This window comes from Bidens hawaiensis, unplaced genomic scaffold (genome assembly GCF_021521415.1).
Source record: "Bidens hawaiensis isolate Kalapana, Puna unplaced genomic scaffold, B.hawaiensis_p1.1 tig00008556_1, whole genome shotgun sequence".
NCBI classification, from domain to species: Eukaryota; Viridiplantae; Streptophyta; class Magnoliopsida; order Asterales; family Asteraceae; genus Bidens; species Bidens hawaiensis.
This window is the reverse complement of record NW_027491615.1, coordinates 360,498-366,925: the sequence shown is the minus strand read 5'-3', so window position 1 is coordinate 366,925 and position 6,428 is coordinate 360,498. Positions and strand designations below refer to the sequence as shown.

Genomic DNA, 6,428 nt, shown 5'->3' with positions numbered 1-6,428 from the left:
AAGCGTGTCATGTATTGGTTGGGTTATAAATAAACAGGTCGACCCCAACATGTTTAATATAAGAATAAAGAATTATAGAATAAATAAGGGCATCCTCCATGTAACCCATTTAATACTTGATTACAATAATAAACTTGGCATGTTTGGGTTGGGTTATATATAAACAGGTCGATCTACCAACATGTTTTTGATTAAAATACACAAATTGCAAAATTACAAATGCAACCTGACAATCCGTTTAAAACTTGGTTACAACTTATTCACTCTCTTAACCTGCTGATGACTTGTTTAAAGCCCGCCAACCCTCTTGACTCGTTTTCATCAAAGGGCTATATCAGGTTTGGGTTTTGAAAATGAATAACTAAAATGCACCAACCCGAACCCGACACAAATTTTCACCCCTAACCCATGTCACTAATATCAAAGTTGGTGTACTTTTAAATTTTTAATAATAATTAATAAGACCATTACAGCTTAGAAATCAATAAAACAAAAATCTCAATTTTCTTTGTATATCTTAATGTTAAATTCATTACATCTGCATGAAGACAAAGATTGTGCCTTTCTATCAACATAGCATTCAATCAAGTGAAATATATTGCTGCAAAAACAAATTTTTTTGGTAGGTTTAAAAAATCTATTGGCTTTCTATGGTTTCTAGGTTTTCAAAGCTGTGTATATAAAAGCCAACATTTACAAATGACCAAAAAATCACAAAATTTAGTTGTAAATTTTAACCACTAACCTGAAAAACGATCTAACCGTATGACTTCAGCCAACTTTGTGTTTCAAGCTCTCCTATAAACTTGCATCATAAAGCACACACAAAACACAATCTTATAAGCAAGTCTTGTATTTGCAAAAATGTTGATTCTATACATAAATGAAGCAGAAAATTTATATTTACAATCAACTGGTGAAATGATGTACCTCAAAACCGCACATTGTGCAGCCACCACAAGACTAGTATCAATGATGATTTACTAACTTGTCATCCGTTAAATCAGAATTAAGAACATGCAGACAGAAGCATCTACGGAAAGAATTATGGTGTCCAATGACTTCTTTCTGTTTATCGCCGATATATTGCTGCTATTCACCTGTAACATAACACCACAACATAAAAAAAAAAAAAAAAAGTTTGATATTTTTGGAAGTAATAATAAAAAATAAGCCTTAAATTACAAGTGAATCAAGTAATTAGATATGTTTACAAGAATTGATTTAGATAGTTTACTTACAGTTGGAAGGCGACTGTTAACATTGTTAAGTTTCGAATTAACGCCTCTATATGTTGAGCGTTGAAACACAAGAGATCCAAGGGTTTCTTACGCTTGAGATATTACACCGTCCATCTGCATCAACATGGAACTTTAGATGACAAAATGAGGTTATTTTATAAACAATTTACATTAGAAGTTAACACAAAACTGGTAATTTTAATATAGAATATTAGCCTCTTTGTGACAGTTCTAACCTTTGTCCCACTTTTTTAATGTAAAAATTGGATTTCTTTAATCCATCAACAAAGAGGAATAATATTTAGATTTAAAAAACCATGTGATTTACTATTAAAAGGACAAAAAACTGCATCTCAATTTTTGGGCTATGATCATATTTTTCGCCTAGTAATTATTTACAAATGCAACAAAAATGATGTCTTTAAGTGTGTGTGATTACAGAAAACAAAATTTTGGTTCTATCCAAGAATCTCGAAACCTGTATAATTCCAAATCTGATTTTATTTAAAACGACGAATCTAATCCTAAAACCAAAACTAATAAATATCCTTAAAACAAGATTATCATCAACTCTAACAACCTTCAGATGAAGAAAACTGAATGGATTGCAACTGAATGAAAATGAAAATATGGACCCAAAATCTGATTACGAAAATTGCAACCGACTGATGTTGAATGACTTGAATCAAGTCATTGTTGTCTCCAATCGAACAAAATAAGACACCGAGACAACTACAAGTATGTGATTGTCAGACTTTTTCCTTGGTCCAAACTGAGATATCCATAAACTCATTTAACCTGATCAGAACATAATACAAAAGATCCCAAATTACAAACTTATTGTCCATAGAAATTAAGAAACTGGATCAAAGCCTGAAAGTAGAACAAGGTGGAGTCGATTTCTTGAAAACAATTTGAACTCATGACGAAATCTCAAAACAATATCGATTTAGAGAAACCAAACAACAATGTTAAAGTTGAAAAAATGAATTTTAGCGAAATTAAGGTTTTAACCAAATTGAGCAACACTGAGGTATGTATTTAACAAAAATTTAGACGATTAAAGGCCCAGAATCAATAAACTCAAACTGCACAAAACGATATCGTCCAAAAGCAATTGATCGACACTTTTTATTATGATAAGTAAACCAAAATTAAACCACACAATTTTTATTTAGACAAAAGTCACATAAGGAGTTTCAAATGCAATGAGTTTGGACATTATGTGGCTAAATGTCCGAAGTGGCAAACTTGATTCAAGACGAGGAGGATGACCGAATGGTGCTATGAGGGTTATGTAGAATAATGAAAACCCCGTAATGTGTAATTTATTATTGATCAACTATATATAGGAGTACAATTGAGATAAATACAAGGAAATCAAATCAAATACAATCTCCTAACTATGGTAACACTATATTACTAAAACTCTAATAATATATTCTATAATATTCTCTAATATTCCCCCGCAGTCAGAGCGGTAGGAAATCGGACGCTCAGACTGGAGCGTAAAGCTTGTGAAGATACATGATCGGATGTCATGTAGAGCAAGAACTCGATCAGATATAGGATCTAAGAAGATCACTGATGGCATGACCGTGGTCAGGCGGCTAAGCATGATGACAGGAGCTTCGATTGCGATGGCAGGAGCTATGATTGAGTCGACCGAAGCAACGACTTGACAGCAAAGAAAAAAAATTATATATTCCAAAGAATAAAACCGAATAAATAAAATCTAATAATATATAAAAAATATATTTTTTGTACGAAAAAAACTAAGCTAAAAGGAAAAAAAAAGTAAAATATGGAAACAACACCCAAAGGGTAGCAAAAAAGAATAATAAATAAATAATAAAAACTAGAAGTTGTTTTTATGTTTCACGAGAAGAAAGAAAAAGAAAAAAGAAAAAACAAAACAAAAACTAAATAAAAAGGAAAAATAATAATAAAAAAAAACAATAATTCAAAATCAAAAGTGGTTCTCCGGATTTAAAACGTGGTAACACATGTGTTACGCTCGGAACCGAAACATAGAACCGGATAGTTGGCGGCGCATGAGGAAGCAGTGGCTTTTACTTTTGTCGGTAGGTGTGTCAGTGTTAGATAAAAAGCGGTGACCAAAGATAGATCGTAGACCCTTAGTCTATGGCGACGGTAGATACCGGCGGTCGAAGCCAATTATATATATGTACAAACATCCCCGGGGTAGGACGAGAACGAGAAGAAGAGACAGAAATAGGCCAGAACCCTAAGGCTCTGATACCATGTAGAAAAATGAAAACCCCGTAAGGTGTAATTTATTATTGATCAACTATATATAGGAGTACAATTGAGATAAATACAAGGAAACCAAATCAAATACAATCTCCTAACTATGGTAACACTATATTACTAAAACTCTAATAATATATTCTATAATATTCTGGTTAATGTGAACAAACAAGATTAGATATGTTAACAAACAAGATTAGATATGCGTGTGTGTGTTTAATTAATCCAAAACCAAAACTAACAATTATCTTGGAAACATATATACAAATGATATAATATATGCAGTTCAGTGTAAAAGACAAACGAAACCTAACCACTCAACATAACTACCTAAGAAACCAACAAAGCCCGAACAATTCGAGAAACAAGAAACAGATTCAACGCACCTGTCCCGTACTTCTAACGAGATTGGCACGTTCTTTAAGAAGAGACAGCTTGTGGGACCCACCGCCTTCTATATCTAATCTTGCTCAATCAAACTCCCTGAAATCTTCAAGAAGTGATGCATGCTCTCTTTTAGCTCTAAGACTAGAACAAAGCCGAATAAACTCCTATCATAGTATTAGTTTTATCCAAAACTCATTTTGGATGAAAAAAGTAATAGACGAAAACAAGAACAGAAGTACCCGAGTAAGATCACGATGAATCTCATGATCACATGTCAAAGGACACGAAAAGACTTCTAATCCACCCGATGACACTAGTTGTTGTTGTTGTTTAAGTAACTGTTCTATACTGGATCCAGGATTACTTTCGTTAACGTCGTCAAGTTTTATAGACACAAATTTATGATACATCATGAACAACCAGTTTTGTAGAAATCAGTATTAGTCATAAATTAGTCTGCGATTAATCCGTAATCGGTGAGTGACCAATGCAATTTAAGCTAATCGGACCTAATAACCAGTAGTTAGTCAATGGCGGTCAAATCGTTCAAATTTCGGTCAAAATCTGTTAAAACTGGTCGAAATCTTTGAAGTATTTGAAAAATTATACATAGGACTTATGAATCCAATCCGATTAATAAGTTTGAAAAATAATATATAAATTTTTGTGTGTGTGTGTATATAATACATATAAAAATTCCAATCCGATTAATCATTAATTGCTAGTCAGTATTAATTGCTAGTCGGTATCAGACCGTCCGACTAGCGAGTTCTACAATACAACACTATGAACAACTCTTAACAGTTATTCCTTTCTGGGTATAAACATAGACACATTGAGAACCTAATTCTGAGATTTAATTAATAGGCAAGAAAGCTGTCGTCTACAAAACCTTAATTTAATCCAACATTCACATTACCCTAACCATCAAACATAATCAAATGTAAGTGACTGATACAAAGATCCATGAAATGGGGAATTTGAAATTAAACAATGAACGATAATTTCGCAAGAAATCCCAAGAGTTTTGTGTGGAATCCATGATAAGCAATCCCAAAATCATATAAATATTTATGCTTATGCCAATGAATTTATAGTAACCATCAAAATCAGTATGGACGATTGAAATCTCGCCTTGAATGTTTTTCGGATATAGAGAGTAGTTTTAAACGATATTTAAACAAACATGGTATGACCGTGTCTCCATCACGGGTTATGTGACCCATGTAAAAAGGAGATGTGGGTGGGGACGACATGACGAGAAGAGATGGTAAAAGAAATAATGTACTACAGATGATAATGGGCGAAGCTACAAAAGGGAAGTGAGATAGAGCAAGGAGAGAGGATGGCGTTCGTCGACGTTTTTACGTGGAAATAGAGATAGATCATGATGAAGAAGCAAAATAGAGAAAATCTTCAAATTTTAAAGGTGTATATTGAGATTCTATTGTGAATGCTCCTAAATTTTAAATGAATAATATTAATCATGCAGGCAAATCTTACGTATGGCAAAGTTATTGGTAGGGTCTTAGGAGCGTGTGATGTAGGCATAGTGGCACACTATACCTCTACACCATAGGATAGAAAAGTTGCGTTCTGGGAAACTTTAGGCTCCAAAACCAATAATTGCACACGAAAAACTATAATAGTACATAAGAGTGTTTCACACGAGTGCAAACAAAAGAAGAGGCAAAACTTCCTAAAAATATAATATTAATGAGCTACCAATATCAAAAACTTGTGAAAATGTAGAATAGCAATAATACAACATCATAAATATGCGAAGACAAGTAGAAGAGAATACACCAAGGTCACCAAAAGTATAGAGTACACTAAGCCCCTTAAACTAAGACGAGTTTGTGACCTTCCTTAAAAGTTCTCAACTTTAATCCTGCATGCCCATAAAGCATCATCACAGATCATGTTCTCGGAGAGATGCAAATCTAAAATATTATTCCTAATCGGCAAGTCATTTGGTCTACCTCTATTCCTCCTTCCCTCCACGATGAGGTTTTCTACTGCCCAAACTGGCAGTGTTTAAACCATGTTAAACAGGTATATGAACAAACATACTTGTTTAATGAACAAATGCGAACAACTGCGTAAATGATTGTATTTTATTCTCTCATTTTTAAATAAACGAACACAAACAAAACTCAAATAACAAACATGTGGTCCCCTTCGCCTTCTAATCATGGTGTGACACCTTTAACCATTTAAAACTTATAGGCATTAAACAATTCATTGTGTTTAAAGTTCAAGTGTGTGGTTACTAAAACCAAAGTGTCAATTTATCTTCACCTCACCATCACAATTTTCTGGCTCCTCCACCAGCCACAGCTATCACCATTCCTACCACAACCATGTTAAACACAGTTTAGACGCCACCAATCACCGCTGCCACCATGATCATTCCTTCCACCACCAACCTAACCATAATCAACCACCATCACCACAAGTCCACAACTTTACCAACCATTCATCACACAACAAAAACAATAATCAAAATTCAAAAACCGAAAAAAAAAA

General features: G+C 33.5%; 1 pseudogene; it reads right to left on the bottom strand.

Annotated features, from left to right (window-relative positions):
* Positions 1-998: 998 nt before the first annotated feature.
* LOC143529469 (Golgi SNAP receptor complex member 1-1-like) lies at positions 999-4,365 on the bottom strand (annotated as a pseudogene).
* Between the last annotated feature and the right edge of the window lie 2,063 nt (positions 4,366-6,428).